At 43.5% G+C, this 18984-nt stretch overlaps 1 protein-coding gene across 2 annotated transcripts in view; it reads right to left on the bottom strand.

Annotated features, from left to right (window-relative positions):
* The window catches only part of LOC137346187 (hepatic and glial cell adhesion molecule-like), an 82056-nt gene extending 69776 nt beyond the window's left edge, over positions 1-12280 (bottom strand). For both annotated transcript variants that reach the window (XM_068009577.1, XM_068009578.1), the window contains exon 1: positions 11804-12280. The gene's annotated coding sequence lies outside the window, so the exon portion shown is untranslated. The remainder of the gene's footprint in view (positions 1-11803) is intronic.
* Positions 12281-18984: the final 6704 nt, after the last annotated feature.

Here is an 18984-nt window from a genome sequence, read left to right as displayed (position 1 = left end):
CCTGTTTCCATCTTTTCTCACAACTGAATCTTGTGAAAACACGTGAAACTCAAAGAGAGAACAGTTTCTTATGTGAACAAGGTTTTTAGAAGACTACTGGGCCCCAACGAAATGCCAGACCATATCTTCAATCAAGGACTACTGCGTTCTCAAGAAACAATAACAAGGTATTGCCTCAAACTGTTCTACTTATCTTTTCCTCTGTTCTATCCCTATCTGCATGTTTATATCGCATGTGCATGCTAGCATGGGCATCCTATATCCATGCTTGAACCATATTAGAGAGTAAGTTTAAGGTTTAATAAATTTCTCGTTCTGTTTTTTAAACCAACGAAAGCTTGTTTGTGCTTATTTCTTTACCTTATAATTGGAGACTGTGAACAAGGATTCACAAAAAGGGGAGCTCAAAACACAGTGTATTAAAAATTAAACCCTGTTACAATAAGGCCAGGTAAAGACAGCAAAAGACCCTGAGACATTGCTTACATGGTCGTAACAGAAATTAGATGCTAGCATCCGGATTATTACCCACAGCCAAATGAGTTCAATTGGAAGTGGGAAGTCAAATTGTTCCCAATTAAAAAGAGCAAATTATTACAGGTTTTCTTATGGTTGTGTGTGATTGAATACTAACATGTCTGCAACTGATGTAAGCAGCTCTCCAAGCCAGGATGAAATAACTTGGGATAAGTTAAAAGCACTGTCTATGGATGAGTTGAAGAAAATGGCTGAGTAGTGTGGGATCACTGTACATGGCAAGGCGAGGAAGTCTGAACTCCTAAGGCTAGTGGCCAACCATTTTTCCCTTGAATCTGAAGAGGCAGAAACAGGGTTAGAAGCAGAATCCGACAGGGTAGTGTTAGCAAAGATATAATTGGAACAGAGGAAACTGGAATTTGAGGAAAGAGAGAGGGAGAAAGAGAGAGCCTTTCAAATGGAACATGAAGAAAAACAAAGACAGGAGAGGGAACGAGAGAGAGAGAGAAGAGAGAGAGAGAGAGAAAGGGTATTCTGGAAAGAATCCAACGGGCGAGAGCTGAAGCAGCTTGAATTAGCTAGGGGGCAACAGAGTAACCCGAGTGAACGCATGGCCAATACGGAGGATCAGAATTCAGGCTTGGGTACAAGATTGCTAAAACTCACTCGATTAATTCCAAAATTCAATGTGGAAGATGTTGAAGCGTTTCCCGTGTCCTTCGAGAAACTGGCAAGGCAACAAAAATTGCGAGCGGAGACCTGGTCTCTTTTACTGCTAAGCAAACGAACTGGAAAAGCCCATGAGGTCTATTCCTTGCTGCCAGATGAGAGTTCATCAAACTATGAACTGACCAAAAATGCTATCTTCAGGGCATATGAATTAGTATCCGAAGCCTACCGCCAGAAGTTTAGAACCCTCAAAAAGCAAGCCAATCAAACCTAGCTGGAGTTTGAAAGAAGTAAACAGCTGGCTTTTGACCAGTGGCTGAGGGTCACTGAGCCACTCAGAGAAGTAATCCTGTTAGAAGAATTTAAAAACTCTCTCCCATCTCAATAAAAACTCATGTCGAGGAGCAGCAGGTTCAGGGCAAGCAGCCGTTCTGGCTGATGAATTTTCTTTAATTTATAAGTCGGTTTCCCAGGGCGAACCTTTTCTAATCACCCTACATAGCTGAAAAGGAGAAAGGGTGGGAAGGTGATATCTGCCAGGCAGTCCTGGAAGAGAAAGGAAAGCAGGAGACACAGGGGGCACTTCTCCAGCCAAAAAGGAAGATGCTGTGAGCAAGAGTGAGACCCGGAGACCTGTGTGCTTTCACTGTAACAAGGCAGGGCATTTAAAAGCTGACTAAGGAAACAAAAGGGGAAACCGGTAGGATTAATCAGGGCACACCCGCTCAGTGAAGACTGATGGAAAACAGTGGCTGTGGCTTTGACTGCAGTAAGGGTGCAACCCAGGAAGCTTACCACGGCCAGTGCAAGAAAAGTTAATAGGATTCCTGAAGGTATCACTGTTTTGTATCAGAAGGGAAAGTAACTCCATATCCCTCGAGTGGGGCAAGCAAGCCCATAGTGATTCTCAGGGACACAGGGGCCACCAGATCCCTTTTACTGGGAAAAGGCCTGACCTTTCCCCCAGAGAGTACAGAGAACACCAGAATGGTGGTGAATGGTATTAGAGGGCGGCATATGTCTGTACCTGGAGCACCTGGAGTGCGACCTAGTTTCAGGATCCGTGACCATAGGTATTGTCCCTAGTTTGCCTGTGGACAGGGTTGACCTGCTCCTAGGTAATGATCTGGCAGGGGTGAAGGTGGTAGCCCCCCTAGTAGTGATAAAAAGACTGCAGGAGGTCAGAAAGACAGGAGATGGTCCCCTGCAGAGTCCCTGAATGTGTAGTGATCAAATCAGCTCCCCCAGAGGAGACGGCACTGACACTGCAGGCAAATGACCAAGAGCTCTGCCTGGCCGAGAGTTTCTTTGTAAAGTTAGGAGACTCAGGGAATGAATTAAATAGATTTTCCCTAGGTGAGGCTCAGCGAGCCAACCCAGTATTGTGAAGGCTAACGCAGGCTGCCCAATCTGAAAGTGAAGCATAAAGAGTCCCTGACTGCTACTTTTTAAAGAATGATGTACTGATGAGGAAATAGAGTTCTCCTCATAGACCTGAGGGCCAGGAGTGGACAGTAGTCCACCAGTGAGTGGTGCCACAGAGGTACAGGGGAGAAATATTAAGAAGGGCCCAAGGGACCACAGTGGCTGTACATGCCGGTATATGAAAGACCAAAACCCGCATAAGGCATTGCACACCTGGTTGTAACAGGTAGGTGCACCCACAGTGCTATCAGGAAGGGTGTTCTAGGATTTTGACCCAGCGACAGTGAAGGAACGGCGATATAGTTCCAAGTCAGGATTGTGTGTGGCTTGGAGGGGAACTTGCATGGTGTTCCCATGCATCTGCTGCCCTTGTCATTCTAGGTGGTAGAGGGCGCAGGTTTGGAAGGTGCTGTAGAAAGAGTCTTGGTGAGTTGCTGCAGTGCATCTTGTAGATGGTACACACTTGTGTCACTGTGCATCAGTGGTGGAGGGAAGGAATGTTTGTGGGTGGGGTGAAATTTAAGTGGGCTACTTTGTCCTGGATGGTGTCGAGTTTCTTGAGTGCTGTTGGAGCTGCACCCATCCAGGCAAGTGGAGAGTATTCCATCACACTCCTGACTTGTGCCTCATAGCTGGTGGACAGGCTCTGGGGAGTCAAGAGGTGAGTTATTCACCACACGATTCCTAGCCTCTGACCTGCTCTTGTAGCCACAGTATTTATACAACTGGTCCAGCTAAGTTTCTGGTCTCACCAAAGCCCTGTATAACTGCAGTAAGACATCCTTGTTCTTGTACTCAAATCCTCTTGCAATGAAGGCCAACATACCATTCGCCTTCCTAACTGCTTGCTGCAACTGAATGCTTGCTTTCAGCGACTGGTGTACAAGGACACCCAGGTCTTGTTGCACCTTCCCCTTTCCCAATCTATCACCATTCATATAATAATCTGCCTTTCTGTTTTTACAACCAAAGTGGATAACCTCACATTTATCCACATTATACTGCATCTGCCATGCATTTGCCCACTCACCCAACTTGTCCAAATCACATTCATCTCTGCAAGGTCTATGTGGTGTATCTGTGAAACGTAGATTGGTGAGAAAGAGGTCCAGTAGGTTTTTCCCTCTTGTTGCTTCACTCACTATGTGGTGCAGACTCAGTCTAGCAGCTATGTCCTTTAGAACTCGGCCAACTCAGTCAGTAGTGGTGCTACCGAACCACTCTTGGTGAGGGACATTGAAGTCCCCCACCCAGAGTACATTTTGTGCCCTTGCCACCCTCAGTGCTTCTTCCAATTAGTGTTCAACATGTTGAAGCACTGATTCATCAGCTGAGCAGGGGGCGGTAGTGATAATCAGCAGGAGGTTTCCTTGCCCATGTTTGACTTGATGCCATGAGACTTCATGCGTCTGTAGTCAATGTTGAAGATTCCCAGGGCAACTCCCTCCTGACTGTACCACTGTGCGGCTACCTCTGGTGGGTCTGTCCTGCTGTGGGACAGGACATACCCGGGGATGGTGATGCCTGGGACATTGCCCGTAAGGTATGTTTCCGTGAGTATGACTATGACAGGCTGTTGCTTGACTAGTCTGTGGGACAGCTCTCCCAATTTTGGCACAAGCTCCCAGATGCTAGTAAGAAGGACTTTGCGGGGTCGACAGGACTGGGTTTGTTGTTGTAATTTCTGGTGCCTAGGTCTATGCCTGGTGGTTTGTCCGGTTTCATTCCTTTTCTTAGACTTTGTGGAGTTTGAAAAAACTGAGTGGTTTGCTAGGACATTTCAGAGGGCATTTATGAATCAATCTCATTGCTGTGGATCTAGAGTCACATCTCGGCCAGATCCAGTGAAGATGGCAGATGTCCTTCCTTAAAGGGCATTAGTGAAGTAGGTGGATTTTTGCAACAATTGACATGGTTTCATGGTCACCATTAGACTAGCTTTTAACTCCATATTTATCAACTGAATTCAAAGTTCACCATTTACCATGTTGGGAATCAAACCCATGTCCCCAGAGCATTAGTCTGGGCCTCTGGGTTACTACTCCAGTGACATTACCACGACACGACCGCCTCCTCCCCTGGAGTTTCAATTCTTTCTCAATTCTGTCCGTAACAAGCCTCTTAAATGAGTGGCAGCAGATATTTTAAGTGGCAATCAGCTACTTAATGATCCTCCAGCAGCCATTCCTAATACAAGCTTCAAATACTTTACTTGTGCCAAAAACAAAAGACTTGCATTTATATAGTGCTTTACACAACCACCAGACATCTCAAAGCACTTTACAGCCAATAAAGTGCTTTTTTAAAGTGTAGTCACTGTTACAATGCAGGATACACAGCAGCCTGTATGCACACAGCAAACTCCCACAAACAGCAATGTGATAGTTACCAGATAATCTGTTTCTGTAATGTTGGTTGAGGGATAAATATTTACCAGGATACCAGGGATAGCTCCCCTGCTCTTCTTTGAAATAATGCCATGGTATCTTTAACATCCATCCAAGCAAGCGGATGGGGCCTTGTTTTAATGTTGCATCCAAAAGATGGCACCACTGGCAGAACAGCACTGGAGTATCAGCATTGATCTTTGCACTCAAGTCCTGCAGTGGGAGTGGAAGGCAGAATGTTGTAACTGAGAGGTCAGACTGCTGCCAACTGAGCCACAGCTGCCACACAACACACACTAAACTGGTATTTCAGTTCAAGACCCCCATCTTGTCCACCTTGTCAGGTTGTTAGTCCCTGAACAGACTGCCAAAAATCTCTCCATAGGTTTTTAAAACACAGGCCTGTAAGAAGAGGACTGGGGATTGTAAGAGAAGGAGATTGCTGCAGTCTAAAAGGCAGTGGATTCCTATTGCTATACAGTATTGCATAAAAGGTTAAGCAATTAAGTAGCGCTCTCGCCTCTGAATGCAATAGTTTTGGCAACAGGAAATGCAGTAATAGGAAGTAACAGTATGGTGAGACATGGGAGGTGACCCCTCAATCCTGTCTCACAATATGTTTTTTTTTCCAAAAATATACTTTATTCACAAAAATTTGTAAAAAATACATTACAAAACAGTTCAAATTTGACATTTCGGAAAGTACAGTAGCAACCTGATTCCTTCGATGCAGAACATGTGTTGCCTCACAACTCTTTCCATTCCATGTTACATGCAATGTACATTTGCATTACACAGCAAAAACCATATTTGGTGCATACTGCCTGAGGGGTTTTACCTGGGTTCCAGCCCCTCGGTTCACTGTGGCAGGAGGACCTTACACAGTGGCCTTTCCCCATTGAGCCTTTGCAACCACCATCTGTAACCTCATGGCTCGGCTTCTCCCCCACTCTACCATTACCATCAAGCCAGGAGACCAACCCTGGTTCAATGAAGAGTGCAGGAGGGCAAGCCAGGAGCAGCACCAGGCATAACTTAAAATGAGGTGTCAACCTGGTGAAGCTACAACCCAGGACTACTTGCATGCCAAACTGCGTAAACAGCATGTGATAGACAGAGCTAAGTGATTCCATAATCAACGGATCAGATCTAAGCTCTGCAGTCCTGCCACATCCAGCCGAGAATGGTGGTGGACAATTAAACAACTAACTGGAGGAGGTGGCTCCACAAATATCCCCATCCTCAATGATGGGGGAGCCCAGCACATCAGTGCAAAAGATAAGGCTGAAACATTTGCAACAATCTTCAGCCAGAAGTGCCGAGTTGATGATCCATCTCGGCCTCCTCCTGAAGTACCCAGCATCACAGATGCCAGACTTCAGCCAATTGGATTCACTCCGCGTGATATCAGGAAACGACTGAAGGCACTGGATACTGCAAAAGCTATGGGCCCTGACAATATTCCGGCAATAGTACTGAAGACCTGTGCCCCAGAACTTGCTGCGCCCCTAGCCAAGCTGTTCCAGTACAGCTACAACACTGGCACCTACCCTGCAATGTGGAAAATTGCCCAGGTATGTCCTGTACACAAGAAGCAGGACAAATCCAACCCGGCCAACTACCGCCCCATTAGCCTACTCTCAATCATCAGTAAAGTGATGGAAGGTGTCATCAACAGTGCCATCAAGCGGCACTTGCTTAGCAACAACCTGCTCAGTGACGCTCAGTTTGGGTTCCACCAGGGCCACTCAGCTCCTGACCTCATTACAGCCTTGGTTCAAACATGGACAAAAGAGCTGAACTCAAGAGGTGAGGTGAGAGTGACTGCGCTTGACATCAAGGCAGCATTTGACCGAGTATGGCATCAAGGAGCCCTAGCAAAACTGAGGTCAATGGGAATCGGGGGGAAAACCCTCCGCTGGCTGGAGTCGTACCTAGCACAAAGGAAGATGGTTGTGGTTGTTGGAGGTCAATCACCAGGACATCACTGCAGGAGTTCCTCAGGGTAGTGTCCTAGGCCCAACCATCTTCATCTGCTTCATCAATGACCTTCCTTCAATCATAAGGTCAGAAGTGGGGATGTTCGCTGATGATTGCACAATGTTCAGCACCATTCGTGACTCCTCAGATACTGAAGCAGTCCGTGTAGAAATGCAGCAAGACCTGGACAATATCCAGGCTTGGGCTGCTAAGTGACAATTAACATTCGCGCCACACAAGTGCCTGGCAATGACCACCTCCAACAAGAGAGAATCTAACCATTTCCCCTTGACATTCAACGGCATTACCATCACTGAATCCCTCACTATCAACATCCTTGGGGCTACCATTGACCAGAAACTGAACTGGAGTAGCGATATAAATACCGTGGCCACAAGAGCAGGTCAGAGACTCGGAATCCTGAGACGAGTAACTCACCTCCTGACTCCCCAAAGCCTGTCCACCATCTGCAAGGCACAGGTCAGGAGTGTGATGGAATACTCTCCACTTGCCTGGATGGGTGCAGCTCTAACAACACTCAAGAAGCTCTACACCATCCAGGACAAAGCAGCCCGCTTGATTGGCACCCCATCTACAAACATTCACTCCCTCCACCACCGATGCACAGTGGCAGCAGTGTATCCCATCTACAAGATGCATTGCAGCAATGCACCAGGGCTCCTTAGACAGCACCTTCCAAACCTGCGGCCTCGACCAACTAGAAGGACAAGAGCAGCACATACATGGTAACACCAGCACCGGCAGGTTCCCCTCCAAGTCACACACCATCCTGACCTGGAACTATATCGGCGTTCCTTCACTGTCGCTGGGTCAAAATCCTTGAACTCCCTTCCTAACAGCGCTGTGGGTGTACCCACCCCAGATGGACTGCAGCGGTTCAAGAAGGCAGCTCACCACCACCTTCTCAAGGGCAATTAGGGATGGGCAATAAATGCTGGCCTGGCCAGTGAAGCCCACATCCCATGATATTAAAAAAAAATGGCTGCCCCAAGCTTTAGTGCGTCCCTAAGCACGTCCTGGACCTTGGTATATGCCAGTCTGCAACACTCTGTCATGAACAACTCTTTTCACTGGAAGACTGGCAAGTTTTGGGCAGACCAAAGAATGTTTATCACCTGATTGATGGTCCTGCAGCAGCAGCAGTTGATGTTTATTTCAGTGTACATCCCTGAGAACAGCCCATAGACCACATAGTCCTGTGATACAGAGCTGCTCAGGTTGAACTTCGACAAAAAACACTGCATCTCTTTCCACACCTGCTTTCCAGAAGGAGATGGATGACAGTCTCTTCCCCACCAAAGCCACCTCGAGGGCAGCATGTGGAGGCAGTGAGACTCTGAGCGTGCAGGAAGGATCTGCCGGGGAGGGCACTTCTCACTACCAGCCAAGCTACATCTTGGAGCTTGTTTGACAATTCTGGCGATGAGGCATTCTGCCAAATGACTAACAGTCTGCTCAGGAAACCATCCGACAGGATACACCATCTCATTTTCCCATATGGCCTTGAGAACATTCTGTGCAGACCACTGCCTGATGGATTTGTGGTCAAAGGTTTCTGCACAAACTTTTCCACGAAGGACAGGTGTTACAGCACGATCCAACTGAATGGAGTGTTCCGCGGCAATGTGGCCAGACCCATCCTTCGCAACACTGGGGATAGATAGAATCTCAGCACGTAGCGACACTTTGTGTTTGCGTACTGAGGTTCTACGCACAGTTTGATGCAGCCGCAGACAAAGATCCCCCTCAGGATGAGGACGACATTGGATATGCACAATATGTTGAAAGATCCAGTGTTTCACACACTCGATAATGTGGAATCCAGCAGCAACTGGATTGCTTGGAATGTGCCAGGTTCATAATGAATGGCGGAGCAGGTTCAAAGGGCCAAATGGCCTACTCCTGCTCCTATTTTCCAGGTTTCTATGTTTCTATCCTGAATTTAAAGAGGCTGATCCAGAGCTTAGGTGATGTGTGCTTGTGACTCCAGGTACCATGAAGACACAAACATATGAATTAGGAGCATAAGTAGGGCATTCGGCCCCTCTAGCCTGCTCCACCATTCAATAAGATCATAGCTGATCTGTTTGTGTCTCGAATTCCACGCTCCCATCTTCCCCCAGTCACTCCCTCCAGGGGAGATATAAGTATTTTATTAAATTTATGGCATAGCTAGTTAAACTAATTAATATAACTACAAATAATTGTTGAGTGATATTTCTAAACTTGAAACCTAATTAGTTAAATAAAACACAATAAAGATGACAAGGCAGGTGATGTTTTGCAGCTGTAGCATGTGAGAGTTGATGGACACCCGTGTGATCCACAGCAACCACATCTGCAGTAAGTATCTGCAGCTCGAGGAAACTTGACTCAGAGTTGATGAACTGGAGTCTGAGCTTCGGACACTGCAATGCATCAGAGAGGGGGAAAGATACCCGGACACTTTGTTCCAGGAGGCAGGCACCACTTAGATTAGGTACTTCACATCATGGTCAGAGACAGGAGGGCATGGCTAAGAGTGAGACAAGTATGGGAATCCAGATGGTAGCAATGGAGCAATGAACAAGTATTTTTTTATCTGTCTTCACGGAAGAAGACACAAAAAGCATCCCAAAAATAGTTGAAATCAAGAAGCAAAAGGGAAGGAGGAACTTAAAACAATCACTATGATTGGAGAAAAGGTACTGGAAAAACTAAGCAAAGCTATACTTAACGATTAGGTTGACAAGTCTGCTGGACCTGATGACCAGTATCCTAAGGTCTTAAAAGAAGTGGCTGTAGAGATATTGGATGCATTGGTTGTAATCTTGCAACATTCCCCAGATTCTGTAAAGGTCCCAGCTGATTGGAAAACTGCAAATGTAATACCTTCATTCAAGAAAGGAGAGAGATAGAAAGGAGGAAACTATAGGCCAGTTAGCCTAACATCTGTCATTGGGAAAATGCTAGAATGCTAAGGAAGTCATAGCAGGACATTTAGAGAAATCAGAATACGCTCAAGCAGAGTCATCATGGTTTTATGAAAGGGAACTCATATTTGACAAATTTATTAGAGTTCTTTGAGGATATAACAAACAGGGCGGATGAAGGGGAACCAGTAGATGTCGTGTATTTGAATTTCCAAAAGGCATTTGATAAGAGGGTATGACACAAGATAGGGGCTCATAGTGTTGGGGGTTTATATCAGCATGGATAGAAGGATAACAGGAAAGACAGAGTCAGGATAAATGGGGCACTTTTTAGGTAAACTACAAATATTGGAGTGCCACAGGGATCAGTGCAGGGTGTGATGGAATCTCGGTATATTAGGCTCAATGAGGTAGAATTTAGAAATAGTTAAAATATTATATCTTTTAGAATTAAAGATTGAATAAATGGTCAGGTTTTCATGAATTGCTGACATTCCCCTTGAAGAAGGTAGAGTTAAGATATTTCAAGGTCCCTGTTATGAACCAGAAACAAGTTGGGAAATCCATTTGTGTCTCTGTTGTCAGGGGCTTGGACAATAAACACACACATTGAAATATCCTGTGTTAAGGCCTGGCTCGGGTATAAATTTAAAACCCAACCCAGGCCCAACCTGACCACAGCTCACCCGAACCCGACCTGAGCCCGAGTCCTTTAATTTCTTTCGCGCCTGACCCAACCCGACCTGACACAAATATCCTTCATGCAGGCTATTCCTGCAGCTGGAGTTGTGGGGAATCACGGGTAAGCCTGATCCCATGACTTCCCGGAAGCAGCACGGTCCAGCCCGACCTGACCCGATTCCAAACGCTGGACTCGGAATTTCAACCTGACCCGACCCAAACCCGACACACATCGTCGGATCTAGCCAGGTTCGGGTTGGGTAGGCAGGCTTTATCCTGTGTGACCTCAGTAAGAAGTAGCAACAAATGTAATTGGTTTGTGGGTTTGTGTAGACAGATTGGCCCTGGTTGCTTTGGGGTGCCATGGAAAAGGCAATTTTTGATAATGAAACAATAAATGGAATGGACTTACAGGAACAAGAGAGGTCAAGTAAACACAATTATAAAAATTTTGATCAGATAAATGCTCACAACTTCAAATTCCAGTAAAACATTAAATGAAGATGGTAATTAAAGATATGGATTTTAAAAGCAAGATAAACACACATGGGAAGGTCACATATATATGCAAAAAGTTAGATGACACTTCAGAAACAGTATAAACATGAGAGATTTTGAAGCAAAGATTAGAAGTGTTGAATCTTCAACAATGCTTCTCAACTACAGGGCAGTTAAGGTAAAAAGTATATTTTAAATTTTGATGGATATTCTAAGATATTTTTGCTGTAACATTAGTGAAGTTAAACTTTTTGATTCTATGTTCGAAATAAAATTATGTGTTACATCTTTTAGTAATATTAGATATTGTGATATACTATCCACTTAGAAGTGTATTGCATATTAAATTCTTTAATAAATCTATAAAAGTTAATAAATCGTCTCCTGTAGCATTCTGTGTACAACTACAAAGAACCTCCTCTCTGTGTCTCTTTAAGTGGAGAGATACGTATTGAAGAGAGTTCCCAGACCCTTATAATATCTGGGATATTTATGACAGCCATAATTGTTTAAAAAAGGCTATCGAAGGATGGTAATATTCACTGTTAGTTTTCTTTCTTTGAGGGAAAGCTAATACAATTCTTTGGACCCAAATAAATGTCTATGAGAATTTGTCTGGTTTGAACTTGATTCAAGGAGATTCATAGGGATATACTCCTGATTTGGTTTAGTACCTATAAGGGGTTAAAGTCATAAATCACTTCAAGGGGGCTTCAACTATTTATGATCTATATTAATGACATTCAAACCTACCTTTGCATGGAATCCATTTTGCACTCCCCAAATGGCTTGTCCCTTCCTGGGAACAAATTTTGGCTAGCCAATTGATTCTGCAATCCTTTTCAAAAACAAAACTGGAAGTCCTTCTATGTCTAGTCCCATCTGGGTTGCCAATTGGTGAAGTCTCAGACTAGACTTTGCCTACTAAGGTAGGCAGATGACCAATATATTTTGTTAATCAAGCAATAGTTTATTAAGTAAGCAAAACTATACTTAACGACAGACGGTAGTTAGTCAGCAACGTTCAGTCCTTGATCCCCGAAGCCGCACAGGTGACTTTGTCTTCAGATTGTTCTCTTCTTCCTTCTTCTGTAACCATACTGCAATTTACTCTGCTGCTCAGTGCTTCAGAGCAATTTCTTTTACTTCCTTGATTCAGCAGCCTCTCTACCATATTTGGTCATGATTCTCTAGATTACCACCATTTGATTGAGAAGCCCCGCTATATTATCTAACTGTGAACCTGCTTGACCTTTGGCAGGTCATGCATTGATCATACTTCATCCTGGCCACCCCTTAACCGCACATTATGACACCTGTTTCCTTTTACAATGCGTTGCTGCGTCACAATTTCTCAATTGTTCAGCCCGTTAATGAGGCACTAGCCTCTGGGCAAGCTATTTTTAACTATGTTTGCATGCAAAAAGATAAAAATTAATTATAGTAGAAGGCACAAGAACATGCTTGCTTAAAACAACTGATAGATGCTTCTTCACCCTTAAACTACAGCACTTGGTGGTTTAACAGCTCTCTTTGTCTGGCACTATTTTTGCAGACATGTCAGCAGCTATATCTCACCATGTCTGTTGTGGTTTTTCTTTAGAATGACAGAATGCATCTTGAGACATGACCTAATTAGTAATTTACAGAGTGCTTAGCCAAGCTCAAAATTCTTAATGCTTTCCAGCCTTTGCTTTTGAACAGAATGCAGGTATCAAACCCATGAACCCTCTATCTTACAGGGCATTGGTGAGACTACACCTAGAGTATTGTGTACAGTCTTGGTCTCCTTACGTAAGGAAGGAAATACCTGCATTGGAAGAAGTTCAGAGAAGTTTCGCTAGGCTGATTCCTGGGATGAATGGGTTGTCTTATGAGGAAAGGCTGAGCAGGCTGGGCCTATACTCATTGGAGTTTAGAAGAATGAGAGGTGATCTTATTGAGACATATACAACTCTGAGGGGGCTTGACAGGGTAGATACTGAGAGGATGTTTCCCCTCATGGGGAAATCTAGAACTAGAGGGCACATTTTCAAAATAAGGGGTGCCCCTTTTAAAATGGAGGTGAAGAACCATAGAACCATAGAAAAATTACAGCTCTGAAGGAGGCCATTCATGTCCGTGCTGGCCGAATAAACTAGTAGGAGGAATTTCTTCTCTCATGTCGTAGTTAATCTTTGGAATTCTCTTCCCCAGAGAGCAGTACAGTCTGGGTCATTGAATATATTCAAGGCTGAGTTAGATTTTTGATCTACAAAGGAGTCAAAGGTTATGGGGGTGTCAGCAGGAAAGTGGAGTTAAGGCCACAATCAGATCAATGTTGATCTTATTGAATGGCAGAGCAGGCTCAAGGAGTCAAATGGCCTACTCCTGCTACTATTTCTTATGAAACTTTGATCTTATGTAAAAGAAGAGGTGGTAATATTATCTTTAATCAAAATTTGTGGTTGAGACTTGCGAGGCTATCCAACCTAGGTGCATCGATCATTTAAGTGTAATACAGGAAACTTTGCTGTATACAGGTGTGCAGAAAGCTGACTGAATCTGGCCAGCATGCATTGCAAGGCCAAAAGGGCTTTGAGCTAAAGTAACCTGTTATCAGCTGTTTCATTAAAGATAAACAAATTCACAAGTAAAAAACACTTTAAGACAATGGAATGTTTAGCAAAAAGCAAAAAAGTCAGGAAAATCATAGAATGTTAACAGCATAGAAAGAAGCCACTTGGCCCATCGTGTCTGTGCCGGCTGAAAAACGATCCACCCATTCTGATCCCACCTTCCAGCATTTGGTCCATAGCCCTGCAGATCATGGCACTTGAGGTTCACATCCAGACTCCTTTTGAATGAGTTGAAGGTTTCTGCCTCAACTACCCTTTCAGGCAGTGAGTTCCAGAACTCCACCACCCTCTGGGTGAAAAAAAATGTTTCCTCATTTCCCCTCTAATTTTTTTTGACCAATCACTTTAAATCTCTGTCTCCTAGTCACTGACCTCTCTGCTAAGGTAAATAGGCACTTCACCTCCATTCTAACCAGGCCCCTCAAAATGTTGTACAGTTCAATAGATCTCCCCTCAGCCTTTTCTGTTCCAAGGAGAACAATCCCACCCTATCTGGCACAGTGGCGCCGTGGTTAGCACCGCAGCCTCACAACTCCAGGGACCCCGGGTTCAATTTTGGGTCCTGCCTTGTGGAGTTTGCAAGTTCTCCCTGTGACTGTGTGGGTTTTGGCCAGGTGCTCTGGTTTCCTCCCACTGCCAAAGACTTGCAGGTGATATGAAAATTGGCCATTGTAAATTGCCCCCAGTGTAGGTAGGTGGTAGGGAATATGGGATTACTGTAGGGTTAGTATAAATAGGTGGTTCTTGGGTGGCACAGACTCGGTGGGCCGATGGGCCTGTTTCAGTGCTGTAGCTCTAAATAAATAAATATACAATCTTTCCTCATAGCTGCATTTTTCCAGTCCTGGCAACATCCTCATAAATCTCTTCTGTACTCTTTCTGCTGCAATTACATTCTTTTTGTAATGAGGTGACCATAAATGCACACAGTACTCAAGTTGAGGCCTAACCAATGAATGATACAGTTCCAGCATAACCTTCCTGCTCTTGTATTCGATACCTCAGCTAATAAGAGTTGAAACCAATAAACAGACATACTTCAAAGCTTTGGTGCTGAGTTAAAACTTTGGAAAAGATTCATGGAGCTGTAGTGTCTGGAAACATGAAGCTAAGAGACTGATCATGTTCTAAAAATGCTAATTCAGCTAGCTTAAATGGTGCACAGAGTGCTGTGAAAAGCTGTGAGGAAGTGACGAACTGAGGCTGCTTGATGAGTTTGCCTTCTTTTAAAATGCAGGGAAACTAGCTCCACAAAAAGCTATGTTTTTTTAAATTTGCTTTATCAGATAAACTCTGTCTTTTATTCTCCAAACAACAGCTTATAAGAAGTCTTTAATTTAAGGGACTTGGAGTGTTTAGTTGTCCTGTGGATTTAAAATGAATGTGTGACCAGAAAAGGAAGCTACAATTGTGTTTCCTGATAAAGATCTTAAAGGCACCAGTAACATCCATGAGAGGTGAAGCCTTGCTGAAGGAAATGTAAGCATATGCTCATCATCAAGGCTGTTTCTGATATTATAGTCTGAACAAAGAATTAAATGCCTCATTGGACAATTGTAGCTTAAGGTGGGTTTTGATTGAACAGTATGACGCTGTCAATGGAACATTCTACCCAACTTGGGAAAGAAAGGTATAAAAATCATTGCAAATGGTGATTCAGTACTCTAGCCAAGTAACTTGGTCAGTTGCTGAAGAGTATGATTGACAGGAGGTGACCGCTCGCTGAGTGTTTGTATGTATAACTCCTTGTAATGTATTTGTGACTCACAGGTCTTTAGTATTGTTAAATAGTATTTCTATCAAACCTAGTAAAGACATCAGTGTTTAATTTGGGCTTTGAGTGTTGTGTCATTATTTCTCGTATTTTGCATATTTGAACAGTAGAGTAACCTATAAAGGGGTAGAAGGTTACATCTTATTGTAATACTTTACAAAGTATTACAAAGAAACTAATCTATGCCAGTGTTCATGCTCCAGACAAGGGTCCTCTCACCTACTTCATCTAACCCTATCAGCACATCCTAGTATTTCTGTTTCCCTCACGTGTTTATGTAGCTTCCCCTTAAATGCTATTTGAGTCAACCATTCCCTGTGGTAGTGATTTCCACATTCTAACTACTCTCTGGATAAGAAGTTTCTCCTGAGTTCCCAAATGGATTTATTAGTGACTATATTATATTTATGCCTCTTGTTTTCATCTGTCTTGACTGTACATTTTGTATACCCTGCCCACATTATCTTGTTTGGGATGAGATTTATGTGCAATGCCAAATATGTTGGAACAATAAAAAAAAGTCAACAGATTTGTAGAACATATGGCCAGATCAACAGTATATAGGTCTGCGCAGGTTATCCTGAAGCCTCTGTAAATCAACAGTGCTGTAATAATTACCTCTAATCGAGGAAAATCTGAACCTGCTTTAGAATACTTGGGCCAGCTGTTCAAATGTTTGATTGTAACACAAGCCAAGCTGGAACACTGCCAAAGTCTCCAAGTACCACATCAAAATAACTTTAAGGTTCATTTTTAATTTTATTTAAATCAATATCAAGCTCACACTAAAGCGTCAGTACTATTAAATAGATTTCTCACTGTTTTTTTGGCACTATGCTATAAAAATCTCACTCTTGTTTATTTGAAAAGAACCAGTGAACAATATGTACAGATTTGTTTTAAAGAACCTCCTTCTCTCACTGCATGTTCCATCGAGCATTCAATTTCAGTCTTGTCTTTGTTGCTGTAACCGAGCATGTGACTTGAGTGTTTGAAGCTGTGGTAACTTGAGTTCAAGATGAGTAAGGTAACCTCGGCGGGGGTTTTATCCTGTTGACAATTTCTTCAAGCTTTCATATAAAACTCCTGCCTGATAATTTGCTTTTTTCCAATAAGACTTTTTGTTAGCTTGTCTCTGATCTTGCTTCCTTTTCGCTGTTGAAATGTTGCAATCTTACTTTTTTGTGGAGCGCTATGTAACTTTTTCATCAGACTCAGCGACGTCCAGTCTAAGATTTTAAGGTACATAGAAAGATTTGCATAGAATGTGTCACAAAAGGTTTTATTTTTGTACTAAAATCTTGGACTTCTATGTGTTTAAAAAAAATGAAAAAATGTTTTTTGCTCAGTGAAAGGCACCTGCAAAAGTAATTGGAATTCCTGCAATGTTTTGAAAGGAGGTTCAGAGCAAGGGTTGAACTTTATGGGTGTTTTGAAAGGAAGTTAAACCTGTAAAAGGACAGGAAAGTCACAGGGGTGTGACCATTCTTCAGAGCAGCCTTTGAACCGGGGGAGACACTGTATCTGGACATGTGACTATCTTCGGGAATGTTATTTTTTCACATTGGATCCTTTAAAAGCCTGTGAATTGGACAAAGGGAAGGCATTTGAAATCTTTGCTTGACCTGCCTGGAGCCAGAGAGAAAAAAACACAGAAAAGTGTTACCTCTTTCTCTTGCATCTCTTGAAAATGACCTGCGGAATTCTCTACCGTAGAAGGCAGTGGAGGCCAAGTCATTCAATATATTCAAGAAGGAGATAGATATATTTCTTAATGCCAAAGGGAACAAGGGACATTGAGAGAAAGCGGGAACAGGGTCCTGAATTAGACATTCAGCTATGATTTATTTTGAATGGCAGAACAAGCCCGAAGGGCCGAGGCCTACTCCTGTTCCTATTTTCTTTGTTTCTATGAATCCTGCATTTGAAAGGTGGCAGATTCCTGTTGTCTCTGGTCTCTGAAGAATTTCTGCATCCAGTGAGATTCCTGCTGCCTCCTGTGTGCTAAGAAATACTGAAATCTGATGACTTCTTCTACTGCTAGTCTGCTGCTTCAAAACCCAAGAAGATTTGTTGCTACACCCCTGATGTGACGCCTACTGCAGTTACATTGTTGCGAACATCTTCCCATCACAGACTGTTCATCAACCTTGCCTGGAGAGACTTCGAGTGGCATCCGACTATTTGACTCTGGGACAACTCACTGTACCAAAGACATCCTACCAGAACGTGAAACTCAATTATTTTTCATTATTCCTTCTATTCCTGAGAAACAGCTGCAATGCAAGGCACCCTTCACAGGCTTCCACTTGCAAAAACAACCCTCGACCATCACCCTCTCCCTCCTGCCACTAAGCCAATTTTGGATCCAATTTGCCAAATTGCCCTGGATACCATGGGCTCTTACCTTCTGAACCAATCTCCCATGCAGGACCTTATCAAAAGCCTTACTGAAGTCCATGTAGATGACATCAACAGCTTTACCCTCATCTACACTCTAGTCACCTCCTCGAAAAATTCAATCAAATTTATTTAGAGATACAGCACTGAAACAGGCCCTTCCGCACACCGAGTCTGTGCCATACATCAACCACCCATTTATACTAATCCTACACTCCTACCACATCCCCACCTGTCCCTATATTCCCCTACCACTTACCTATACTAGGGGCAATTTATCATGGCCAATTTACCTATCAACCTGCAAGTCTTTGGCTGTGGGAGGAAACCGGAGCACCCGGCGAACACCCACGCAGACACAGGGAGAACTTGCAAACACCAGGCAGTACCCAGAATTGAACTCGTGTCGCTGGAGCTGTGAGGCTAATTCGTTAGACACGATCTCCCCCTGACAAAGACATGCTGGCTTTCCCTGATCAATCCCTACCTCTCCAAGTGGGGATTAATCCTGTATCTACCCATCACAGACTGTCAATCAACCTTACCTGGAGAGACTTTGAATGGCATCTGACTATTTAACTCTGGGACACCTCACCGTACCGAAAACATCCTACCAGAATGTGAACCTTTTTTATTATTCCTTCTATTCCTAAGAAACAACTGTAATGCAAAACACGCTATTGAAACCAGTTCACTGTTTCTCTTAGAATGTATGTGTGTGTGCATGAGGGTTAATGGACTAAGGAGGTTTCTCATACATATAGATTTATCTCGTTAGTAGTTAAGACCTATTATTTCTTTTCTAATCAATAGTTAATGTTGTTTAAGGAAACCTGGTTTGGTGCACTTTATTCTGGGGAGAAACAGAGTGTTTACTTTGGCTAGTCTTCGGTAAGTGGGAGACTTTAATTGATAAGATATGGTCTGCGGGACTGAATTAACAGTGCATTACTCCCGCCTTGGTCATAATGAAAGATTTATGGGGCCATCATGTCTGGCTGGCATGTCACTGAAAGGAGGTAAATATGAGACTGACTCACAGTGTGCTTTATGCTAAAAATACAATAACCACTAAAATATTTACCTTACACTTTCTTGTTCCCTATCTCTGTAATCATTTTCAACCTTACAAACCTTTGAAG

Source organism: Heterodontus francisci, chromosome 29 (assembly GCF_036365525.1).
Source record: "Heterodontus francisci isolate sHetFra1 chromosome 29, sHetFra1.hap1, whole genome shotgun sequence".
Lineage (NCBI taxonomy): Eukaryota > Metazoa > Chordata > Chondrichthyes > Heterodontiformes > Heterodontidae > Heterodontus > Heterodontus francisci.
The sequence above is the reverse complement of the archived record's forward strand: the minus strand, read 5'-3'. Positions and strand labels throughout refer to the sequence as shown.